The sequence below is a fragment of the Cherax quadricarinatus genome, chromosome 100 (genome assembly GCF_038502225.1).
Source record: "Cherax quadricarinatus isolate ZL_2023a chromosome 100, ASM3850222v1, whole genome shotgun sequence".
Lineage (NCBI taxonomy): Eukaryota > Metazoa > Arthropoda > Malacostraca > Decapoda > Parastacidae > Cherax > Cherax quadricarinatus.
The window spans coordinates 6,285,082-6,298,617 of NC_091391.1; the positions used below are offsets into that span (position 1 = coordinate 6,285,082).

Consider the following 13,536-nt stretch of genomic DNA (forward strand, 5'->3'; position numbering starts at 1 on the left):
CTGACAACATTCAACCACTGTGTACGATACACTGACAACATTCTTCTATTGTGACCTCGGTACGATATACTGACAACCTTCATCCACTGTGTACGATATACTGACAACCTTCATCCACTGTGTACGATACACTGACAACCTTCATCCACTGTGTACGATACACTGACAACATTCATCCACTGTGTACGATACACTGACAACATTCAACCACTGTGTACGATACACTGACAACATTCAACCACTGTGTACGATACACTGACAACATTCAACCACTGTGTACGATACACTGACAACATTCAACCACTGTGTACGATACACTGACAACATTCAACCACTGTGTACGATACACTGACAACATTCAACCACTGTGTACGATACACTGACAACATTCAACCACTGTGTACGATACACTGACAACGTTCAACCACTGTGTACGATACACTGACAACATTCAACCACTGTGTACGATACACTGACAACATTCAACCACTGTGTACGATACACTGACAACATTCATCCACCGTGACCTGAAAATCGTGAACTAACAAATACGTCCGGAAACCAGGAGACCAAGACAGCAAATCTTCCTGCAAGAAGAAGTTCAGAGTGACCACTGTTGCAGGTCTTACACACGAGGTACACTGTTGCAGGTCTTACACACGAGGTACACTGTTGCAGGTCTTACACACGAGGTACACTGTTGCAGGTCTTACACACGAGGTACACTGTTGCAGGTCTTACACTCGAGGTACACTGTTGCAGGTCTTACACACGAGGTACACTGTTGCAGGTCTTACACACGAGGTACACTGTTGCAGGTCTTACACTCGAGGTACACTCTTTCAGGTCTTACACTCGAGGTACACTGTTGCAGGTCTTACACACGAGGTACACTGTTGCAGGTCTTACACTCGAGGTACACTGTTGCAGGTCTTACACACGAGGTACACTGTTGCAGGTCTTACACACGAGGTACACTGTTGCAGGTCTTACACACGAGGTACACTGTTGCAGGTCTTACACACGAGGTACACTGTTTCAGGTCTTACACTCGAGGTACACTGTTGCAGGTCTTACACACGAGGTACACTGTTGCAGGTCTTACACTCGAGGTACACTGTTGCAGGTCTTACACACGAGGTACACTGTTGCAGGTCTTACACTCGAGGTACACTGTTGCAGGTCTTACACACGAGGTACACTGTTGCAGGTCTTACACACGAGGTACACTGTTGCAGGTCTTACACACGAGGTACACTGTTGCAGGTCTTACACACGAGGTACACTGTTGCAGGTCTTACACACGAGGTACACTGTTGCAGGTCTTACACACGAGGTACACTGTTGCAGGTCTTACACTACACTGTTGCAGGTCTTACACACGAGGTACACTGTTGCAGGTCTTACACACGAGGTACACCGTTGCAGGTCTTACACTCGAGGTACACTGTTGCAGGTCTTACACACGAGGTACACTGTTGCAGGTCTTACACTCGAGGTACACTGTTGCAGGTCTTACACACGAGGTACACTGTTGCAGGTCTTACACACGAGGTACACTGTTGCAGGCCTTACACACGAGGTACACTGTTGCAGGTCTTACACACGAGGTACACTGTTGCAGGTCTTACACTCGATGTACACTGTTACAGGTCTTACGCACGAGGTACACTGTTGCAGGTCTTACACTCGAGGTACACTGTTGCAGGTCTTACACACGAGGTACGAGGTACACTGTTGCAGGTCTCACACTCGAGGTACACTGTTGCAGGTCTTACACACGAGGTACACTGTTGCAGGTCTTACACACGAGGTACACTGTTGCAGGTCTTACACACGAGGTACACTGTTGCAGGTCTTACACACGAGGTACACTGTTGCAGGTCTTACACACGAGGTACACTGTTGCAGGTCTTACACACGAGGTACACTGTTGCAGGTCTTACACACGAGGTACACTGTTGCAGGTCTTACACACGAGGTACACTGTTGCAGGTCTTACACACGAGGTACACTGTTGCAGGTCTTACACACGAGGTACACTGTTGCAGGTCTTACACACGAGGTACACTGTTGCAGGTCTTACACACGAGGTACACTGTTGCAGGTCTTACACACGAGGTACACTGTTGCAGGTCTTACACTCGAGGTACACTGTTGCAGGTCTTACACTGTTGCGAGGTACACTGTTGCAGGTCTTACACACGAGGTACGTTGCAGGTCTTACACTCGAGGTACACTGTTACAGGTCTTTCACACGAGGTACACTGTTGCAGGTCTTACACACGAGGTACACTGTTGCAGGTACACTACACAGTTGCAGGTCTTACAATCGAGGTACACTGTTGCAGGTCTTACACACGAGGTACACTGTTGCAGGTCTTACACTCGAGGTACACTGTTGCAGGTCTTACACACGAGGTACACTGTTGCAGGTCTTACACACGAGGTACACTGTTGCAGGTCTTACACACGAGGTACACTGTTGCAGGTCTTACACTCGAGGTACACTGTTGCAGGTCTTACACACGAGGTACACTGTTGCAGGTCTTACACACGAGGTACACTGTTGCAGGTCTTACACACGAGGTACACTGTTGCAGGTCTTACACACGAGGTACACTGTTGCAGGTCTTACACTCGAGGTACACTGTTGCAGGTCTTACACTCGAGGTACACTGTTGCAGGTCTTACACACGAGGTACACTGTTGCAGGTCTTACACACGAGGTACACTGTTGCAGGTCTTACACTCGAGGTACACTGTTGCAGGTCTTACACACGAGGTACACTGTTGCAGGTCTTACACTCGAGGTACACTGTTGCAGGTCTTACACTCGAGGTACACTGTTGCAGGTCTTACACTCGAGGTACACTGTTGCAGGTCTTACACACGAGGTACACTGTTGCAGGTCTTACACACGAGGTACACTGTTGCAGGTCTTACACACGAGGTACACTGTTGCAGGTCTTACACACGAGGTACACTGTTGCAGGTCTTACACACGAGGTACACTGTTGCAGGTCTTACACACGAGGTACACTGTTGCAGGTCTTACACACGAGGTACACTGTTGCAGGTCTTACACACGAGGTACACTGTTGCAGGTCTTACACTCGAGGTACACTGTTGCAGGTCTTACACACGAGGTACACTGTTGCAGGTCTTACACACGAGGTACACTGTTGCAGGTCTTACACACGAGGTACACTGTTGCAGGTCTTACACACGAGGTACACTGTTGCAGGTCTTACACACGAGGTACACTGTTGCAGGTCTGCACACTGAGGTACACTGTTGCAGGTCTTACACACGAGGTACACTGTTGCAGGTGTCTTACACACGAGGTACACCGTTGCAGGTCTTACACTCGAGGTACACTGTTGCAGGTCTTACACTCGAGGTACACTGTTGCAGGTCTTACACACGAGGTACACTGTTGCAGGTCTTACACACGAGGTACACTTTTGCAGGTCTTACACACGATGTACAATGTTGCACTTACACACGAGGTACACTGTTGCAGGTCTTACACACGAGGTACACTGTTGCAGGTCTTACACACGAGGTACACTGTTGCAGGTCTTACACACGAGGTACACTGTTGCAGGTCTTACACACGAGGTACACTGTTGCAGGTCTTACACTCGAGGTACACTGTTGCAGGTCTTACACACGAGGTACACTGTTGCAGGTCTTACACACGAGGTACACTGTTGCAGGTCTTACACACGAGGTACACTGTTGCAGGTCTTACACACGAGGTACACTGTTGCAGGTCTTACACACGAGGTACACTGTTGCAGGTCTTACACTCGAGGTACACTGTTGCAGGTCTTACACACGAGGTACACTGTTGCAGGTCTTACACTCGAGGTACACTGTTGCAGGTCTTACACTCGAGGTACACTGTTGCAGGTCTTACACTCGAGGTACACTGTTGCAGGTCTTACACACGAGGTACACTGTTGCAGGTCTTACACTCGAGGTACACTGTTGCAGGTCTTACACACGAGGTACACTGTTGCAGGTCTTACACACGAGGTACACTGTTGCAGGTCTTACACACGAGGTACACTGTTGCAGGTCTTACACTCGAGGTACACTGTTGCAGGTCTTACACACGAGGTACACTGTTGCAGGTCTTACACTCGAGGTACACTGTTGCAGGTCTTACACACGAGGTACACTGTTGCAGGTCTTACACACGAGGTACACTGTTGCAGGTCTTACACTCGAGGTACACTGTTGCAGGTCTTACACTCGAGGTACACTGTTGCAGGTCTTACACACGAGGTACACTGTTGCAGGTCTTACACACGAGGTACACTGTTGCAGGTCTTACACACGAGGTACACTGTTGCAGGTCTTACACACGAGGTACACTGTTGCAGGTCTTACACACGAGGTACACTGTTGCAGGTCTTACACACGAGGTACACTGTTGCAGGTCTTACACACGAGGTACACTGTTGCAGGTCTTACACACGAGGTACACTGTTGCAGGTCTTACACACGAGGTACACTGTTGCAGGTCTTACACACGAGGTACACTGTTGCAGGTCTTACACACGAGGTACACTGTTGCAGGTCTTACACACGAGGTACACTGTTGCAGGTCTTACACACGAGGTACACTGTTGCAGGTCTTACACACGAGGTACACTGTTGCAGGTCTTACACACGAGGTACACTGTTGCAGGTCTTACACACGAGGTACACTGTTGCAGGTCTTACACACGAGGTACACTGTTGCAGGTCTTACACACGAGGTACACTGTTGCAGGTCTTACACTCGAGGTACACTGTTGCAGGTCTTACACACGAGGTACACTGTTGCAGGTCTTACACACGAGGTACACTGTTGCAGGTCTTACACACGAGGTACACTGTTGCAGGTCTTACACACGAGGTACACTGTTGCAGGTCTTACACACGAGGTACACTGTTGCAGGTCTTACACTCGAGGTACACTGTTGCAGGTCTTACACTCGAGGTACACTGTTGCAGGTCTTACACACGAGGTACACTGTTGCAGGTCTTACACACGAGGTACACTGTTGCAGGTCTTACACTCGAGGTACACTGTTGCAGGTCTTACACACGAGGTACACTGTTGCAGGTCTTACACACGAGGTACACTGTTGCAGGTCTTACACACGAGGTACACTGTTGCAGGTCTTACACACGAGGTACACTGTTGCAGGTCTTACACACGAGGTACACTGTTGCAGGTCTTACACTCGAGGTACACTGTTGCAGGTCTTACACTCGAGGTACACTGTTGCAGGTCTTACACACGAGGTACACTGTTGCAGGTCTTACACTCGAGGTACACTGTTGCAGGTCTTACACACGAGGTACACTGTTGCAGGTCTTACACACGAGGTACACTGTTGCAGGTCTTACACACGAGGTACACTGTTGCAGGTCTTACACACACTGTTGCAGGTCTTACACACGAGGTACACTGTTGCAGGTCTTACACACGAGGTACACTGTTGCAGGTCTTACACACGAGGTACACTGTCTTACACTCGAGGTACACTGCAGTTGCAGGTCTTACACACGAGGTACACTGTTGCAGGTCGTACACACGAGGTACACTGTTGCAGGTCTTACACACGAGGTACACTATTGCAGGTCTTACACACGAGGTACACTGTTGCAGGTCTTACACTACACTGTTGCAGGTCTTACACACGAGGTACACTGTTGCAGGTCTTACACACGAGGTACGAGGTACACTGTTGCAGGTCTTACACACGAGGTACACTGTTGCAGGTCTTACACACGAGGTACACTGTTGCAGGTCTTACACACGAGGTACGAGGTACACTGTCTTATACTCGAGGTACACTGTTGCAGGTTTTACACACGAGGTACACTGTTGCAGGTCTTACACTCGAGGTACACTGTTGCAGGTCTTACACTCGAGGTACACTTTTGCAGGTCTTACACACGAGGTACACTGTTGCAGACACACGAGTACACTGTTGCAGGTCTTACACTCGAGGTACACTGTTGCAGGTCTTACACTCGAGGTACACTGTTGCAGGTCTTACACTCGAGGTACACTGTTGCAGGTCTTACACACGAGGTACACTATTGCAGGTCTTACACTCGAGGTACACTGTTGCAGGTCTTACACACGAGGTACACTGTTGCAGGTCTTACACACGAGGTACACTGTTGCAGGTCTTACACTCGAGGTACACTGTTGCAGGTCCTACACACGAGGTACACTGTTGCAGGTCTTACACTCGAAGTACACTGTTGCAGGTCTTACACTCGAAGTACACTGTTGCAGGTCATACACTCGAGGTACACATCGAGCGGAAAATTGATCCAGCGAACGCTAGTCTGACACGGTATATGTCAGGCTTATCTTTGAGTATGCAGCGCCAGTATGGAACCCACATCTGGTTTAGCGTGTAAAGATGCTGGGAAAAGTGGGAAGGTTTATAACGTAACTAGTCCTAAAGCTGAGGGGTATAAGCTATGACAGAAGGACCAGAGGTGATATGATCACGACGTGCAAAATACTTAGTGCGTAGGGAGTGTAGTTGAGAGGCAGGTCACGGGTACACAAGGTCACAGCAATGTCACAGAGATGTTAGGAAATAGTTTTTAAGGCAAGAAGTGGTAGATGCACAATCCATACATAGCTTTAAGAATAAGTATGATAGTGGTTCACTCAGCCAAGAGAATCTACTAGCGGCCAACAGAGGAGGGGGGCCAGGAGCTGAGACTCAACCCCTGCAACCACAATTAGGAGAGTTCAATTAAGTTAGGTGAGTACGTTACACATTGTTCCATCGTAACCTAGCTACGATACACAAACATTGTTCCATCGCAACGTAGCTACGATACACAAACATTGTTCCATCGCAACGTAGCTACGATACACAAACATTCTTCCATCGTAACCTAGCTACGATACACAAACACTGTACCATCGTAACTTAGCTACGATACACAAACACTGTACCATCGTAACCTAGCTACGATACACAAACACTGTACCATCGTAACCTAGCTACGATACACAAACACTGTTCCATCGTAACCTAGCTACGATACACAAACACTGTACCATCGTAACCTAGCTACGATACACAAACACTGTACCATCGTAACCTAGCTACGATACACACTGTTCCATCGTAACCTAGCTACGATACACAAACACTGTACCATCGTAACCTAGCTACGATACACAAACACTGTACCATCGTAACCTAGCTACGATACACAAACACTGTACCATCGTAACCTAGCTACGATACACAAACACTGTACCATCGTAACCTAGCTACGATACACAAACATTCTTCCATCGTAACCTAGCTACGATACACAAACACTGTACCATCGTAACTTAGCTACGATACACAAACACTGTACCATCGTAACCTAGCTACCATACACAAACACTGTTCCATCGTAACCTAGCTACGATACACAAACACTGTACCATCGTAACCTAGCTACGATACACAAACACTGTACCATCGTAACCTAGCTACGATACACAAACACTGTACCATCGTAACCTAGCTACGATACACAAACACTGTCCAATCGTAACCTAGCTACGATACACAAACACTGTTTCATCGTAACCTAGCTACGATACACAAACACTGTTCCATCGTAACCTAGCTACGATACACAAACACTGTTCCATCGTAACCTAGCTACGATACACAAACACTGTTCCATCGTAACCTAGCTACGATACACAAACACTGTACAATCGTAACCTAGCTACGATACACAAACACTGTTCCATCGTAACCTAGCTACGATACACAAACACTGTACCATCGTAACCTAGCTACGATGCACAAACACTGTTCCATCGTAACCTAGCTACGATACACAAACACTGTACAATCGTAACCTAGCTACGATACACAAACACTGTTCCATCGTAACCTAGCTACGATACACAAACACTGTTCCATCGTAACCTAGCTACGATACACATACACTGTTCCATCGTAACCTAGCTACGATACACAAACACTGTTCCATCGTAACCTAGCTACGATACACAAACACTGTACCATCGTAACCTAGCTACGATACACAAACACTATTCCATCGTAACCTAGCTACGATACACAAACACTGTACCATCGTAACCTAGCTACGATACACAAACACTGTACCATCGTAACCTAGCTACCATACACAAACACTGTTCCATCGTAACCTAGCTACGATACACAAACACTGTTCTATCGTAACCTAGCTACGATACACAAAGACTGTACCATCGTAACCTAGCTACGATACACAAACACTGTACCATCGTAACCTAGCTACGATACACAAACACTGTACCATCGTAACCTAGCTACGATACACAAACACTGTTCCATCGTAACCTAGCTACGATACACAAACACTGTACCATCGTAACCTAGCTACGATACACAAACACTGTTCCATCGTAACCTAGCTACGATACACAAACACTGTACCATCGTAACCTAGCTACGATACACAAACACTGTACCATCGTAACCTAGCTACGATACACAAACACTGTTCCATCGTAACCTAGCTACGATACACAAACACTGTTCCATCGTAACCTAGCTACGATACACAAACACTGTACCATCGTAACCTAGCTACGATACACAAACACTGTACCATCGTAACCTAGCTACGATACACAAACACTGTACCATCGTAACCTAGCTACGATACACAAACACTGTTCCATCGTAACCTAGCTACGATACACAAACACTGTACCATCGTAACCTAGCTACGATACACAAACACTGTTCCATCGTAACCTAGCTACGATACACAAACACTGTACCATCGTAACCTAGCTACGATACACAAACACTGTAACATCGTAACCTAGCTACGATACACAAACACTGTACCATCGTAACCTAGCTACGATACACAAACACTGTACCATCGTAACCTAGCTACGATACACAAATACTGTACCATCGTAACCTAGCTACGATACACAAACACTGTTCCATCGTAACCTAGCTACGATACACAAACACTGTACCATCGTAACCTAGCTACGATACACAAACACTGTTCCATCGTAACCTAGCTACGATACACAAACACTGTACCATCGTAACCTAGCTACGATACACAAACACTGTTCCATCGTAACCTAGCTACGATACACAAACACTGTACCATCGTAACCTAGCTACGATACACAAACACTGTAACATCGTAACCTAGCTACGATACACAAACACTGTACCATCGTAACCTAGCTACGATACACAAACACTGTACCATCGTAACCTAGCTACGATACACAAACACTGTAACATCGTAACCTAGCTACGATACACAAACACTGTACCATCGTAACCTAGCTACGATACACAAACACTGTACCATCGTAACCTAGCTACGATACACAAATACTGTACCATCGTAACCTAGCTACGATACACAAACACTGTACCATCGTAACCTAGCTACGATACACTGACAACATTGTTTCAGTCACAACTCAGCAATTCCACCTATAAATCCTCATTGACCGCCTCAACACAATGGGATACCAATGTAAACAAAACACTTCGTCTGACTTCCGGGTTATCCTAGGCACCTGTTTTTATAGGATCTTATACCTGGGTAAATTAGTCCACCTGCAGAATGACACACTACCCGGGCTGTGGCTCCTACTTTGGTTTACATGCGACCAGCGGTAACAGCCTGGTTGGTCAGTCCCTGATCCACCACCAGGCCTGGACCCATTATGTACCTCTGTAATGTTGAGGTACGGTCCCTGGACCCATTATGTACCTCTGTAATGTTGAGGTACAGTCCCTGGGCCCATTATGTACCTCTGTAATGTTGAGGTACAGTCTCTGGACCCATTATGTACCTCTGTAATGTTGAGGTACAGTCTCTGGACCCATTATGTACCTCTGTAATGTTGAGGTACAGTCCCTGGACCCATTATGTACCTCTGTAATGTTGAGGTACAGTCCCTGGACCCATTATATACCTCTGTAATGTTGAGGTACAGTCTCTGGACCCATTATGTATCTGTAATGTTGAGGTACAGTCCCTGGACCCATTATGTGCCTCTAATGTTGAGGTACAGTCCCTGGACCCATTATGTGCCTCTAATGTTGAGGTACAGTCCCTGGATCCATTATGTATTTCTGTAATGTTGAGGTACAGTCCTTGGACCCATTATGTGCCTCTAATGTTGAGGTACAGTCCCAGGACCCATTATGTGCCTCTAATGTTGAGGTACAGTCCCTGGATCCATTATGTATTTCTGTAATGTTGAGGTACAGTCCTTGGACCCATTATGTGCCTCTAATGTTGAGGTACAGTCCCTGGACCCATTATGTGCCTCTAATGTTGAGGTACAGTTCCTGGACCCATTATGTACCTCTGTAATGTTGAGGTACAGTCTCTGGACCTATTATGTACCTCCGTAATATTGAGGTACAGTCCCTGGACCCATTATGTGCCTCTAATGTTGAGGTACAGTCCCTGGACCCATTATGTATCTGTAATGTTGAGGTACAGTCTCTGGACCCATTATGTATCTGTAATGTTGAGGTACAGTCCCTGGACCCATTATGTGCCTCTAATGTTGAGGTACAGTCCCTGGACCCATTATGTTCCTCTGTAATGTTGAGGTACAGTCCCTGGACCCATTATGTACCTCTGTAATGTTGAGGTACACTCCCTGGACCCATTATGTATCTCTGTAATGTTGAGATACAGTTCCTGGACCCATTATGTACCTCTGTAATGTTGAGGTACAGTCCCTGGATCCATTATGAATCTGTAATGTTGAGGTACAGTCCCTGGATCCATTATGAATCTGTAATCTCTTTGACTACCGCCCACAAGATGGGTATGGGTGTGCACATCTAATTGTGGTTGCAGGGGTCGAGTCATAGCTCCTGGCCCCTGCATGTGTAAAGTTAAACTCCGCACAGTCACCCAACTATGATTTCAACTAGCAAGGAGTGAGGCATAAGAACATACGGAACACTGCAGAAGGCCTACTGGCCCATGCTAGGCAGGTCCAAGTCACCTACTGGCCCAAGCATATCGGAACCAAATTAGATCCACTTTATCCTCAACATTCCATGGAAAGGCGCTAAACCTGTCGGGGTCATACAGTGCCAGGGAGAATGGAACTAAAGCACAACTCTAATTTCTCAGAAATGCCTTTACCAGCATCAAGGAATCTCTTTGGAGGGAGATAAGATGCAGTATAATGCATCCTTTATTGACTCCGTTTCGCCCATACAGTGGGCTTTATTCTGTGACTTAAAGCTCACTGTGTGGGCGAAATGTAGCCATCAAAGGCTCACGTACTGCATTTGTTTTTATTCCAACCTTGACAGGATTATTGCCATCAAGCGAAGCAAAGACTCGTTGGAAAACGTTTCGCCCTGTAAAAGTATAGAGATACATGAAAAAAGGTATGCAACTAAAACGGCCTTGACAGAGCTCTACAGGGAGCGAAACGTTGGCCCAGTAGCAACTTCTGCAACGTTACTTTCCCTTCAGCCTCCATAAATGTGGTCCAGGTGTCTTGACTACACCACTTGTCTTGAAGACCCCTCAAGGGAGGTTCCTGGTGAGGGGCTCTTGATCTAGGGAACTAAATCTGTGCTCCAGTTCCCTGAATTGAGCCTAAATACCTTCCACCCCTCCACGGGTTTAGCGCTCCCCATGATTATAATAGCCTTGAAGTAACTCATACTGTTACGACCAATATTTTCTCAGGTTTAAAGGACATCTTGAGTTGATTAAGAGAGACAAAGGTTACCCTTAGTATTTAGTCGCTGACGACTTTTGCAGTGTTGGTGTCTTATTGATCGTGGACTCAGCTGATTGTTGCCAAGGCAACTGCAACGCCTCACCCTATTGGTCCATTTAACGGCTGGAGGGAAGGGGGTGAGGGGTAGTTAAGGGGAAGAGGGTGAGGGGGAAATGGTAGGTGGGTGAGGGAGAAAGAACGGGGAGGGGTGGTGGGACAGGAGGGGGTGAAGACCCAATTCAGAGGTAAACAAACATTCCTTGATATGCCAACACAAATAGTTTTTTAACGCAGAGACACGTCGATATTCTTTTGTTTTGAGAGAGAGAGAGAGAGAGAGAGAGAGAGAGAGAGAGAGAGAGAGAGAGAGAGAGAGAGAGAGAGAGAGAGAGAGAGAATACAGAGACAGAGATAGAACAAGAGACAGCATCCCTAAGTAACAATTTACCTTCATCAAACGCACGTTAAAACACGTCACGAACTTGTCCTGACAAGAGTAATATCGTAATACACACAGACAACACCAAAACACACTTTAAACAATAAAACTAAACTAGGTACGTACACTGAACATTACCTTCCTCAATACTGCCTCACCCACACATACATTCCAGAATACTTCCCCTCAAACATGAATTAGAGTAACCTAGTATTAAGTTTACTTAGGTACAGGCACACATAAGTACACTTACACAGATTTAAGTGATTACAATTATCAAGCATAGTAATATATGTAAATTACCCAGAATAACCCACGAAGGTCTGTGTACGTCAGTGATTTTAGACTTGGTCACTATAATAGCTAGTTAATTGTGTACCTCGTCTTCATGCTGTGTATGGTAGCACAAGAACATACGGATACACAAAAGGCCTAGGAACTAGGAACTTAACATGTTAATCTAACATCACATAGGATAACCTGGACACTAGCATTACAGCGGGAATACACTTGTATATCAAGAATATTGGGTTTAAAAACCCATACCACGGGCGGGGATAAAACCCGCGATCAAAGTCTCAAAACTCCAGACCGTCGCGTTAAGCCACTAGAGTGACTAGACGGTCTGGAGTTTTGAGACTCTGATCGCGGGTTCTAATCCCACCAGTGGTATGGTTTGTTTGCAATCGTGTCATTACGATTTCGTGAGTCATTTGTTTTAGAACTCTATATATTCACCCTTACATACACACTACTGTATATGTAATGGTTGTGAGGAACTTAGTTACCAGCAGAAGTACTGTATTTGCTGTATGGCGGGGTAAGCCAGTGGAAGGTATACAAGTACATGTGTTAGGTAAGACACATATGCAACAGTTAGGTATCTTTATTTCGAAACGTTTCGCCTACACAGTAGGCTTCTTCAGTCGAGTACAGAAAAGTTGATAGAAGCAGAAGATACTTGAAGACGATGTAATCAGTCCATCACCCTTAAAGTTTTGAGGTGGTCAGTCCCTCAGTCTGGAGAAGAGCATTGTTCCGTTGTCTGAAACAATATGAAGTTGAAGTGACAGGATGGAGCCTTTATATAGTGCCAGGAGGTGAGACGTAGGTTGCTTTGGGAGGGCAGGTCCCTCTCAAACCCAGCCGTTCTCACTAGTAGAGGTCGAAGTTGATGGTCTGTACCAAGATACCCTTGTGTTGCAGTGTCTGACAGAATGAACATTCTGAGAGGGACCTGCCCTCCCAAAGCTACGTCTCACCTCCTGGCACTATATAAAGGCTCCAT

The 13,536-nt window shown here is 46.3% G+C and overlaps 1 protein-coding gene across 3 annotated transcripts in view; it reads right to left on the minus strand.

The window, feature by feature from the left end:
- Positions 1-13,536, minus strand: part of LOC128704696 (F-box only protein 25) — a 67,756-nt gene that overhangs the window by 40,105 nt on the left and 14,115 nt on the right. The gene's annotated exons all lie outside the window — the stretch shown is intronic.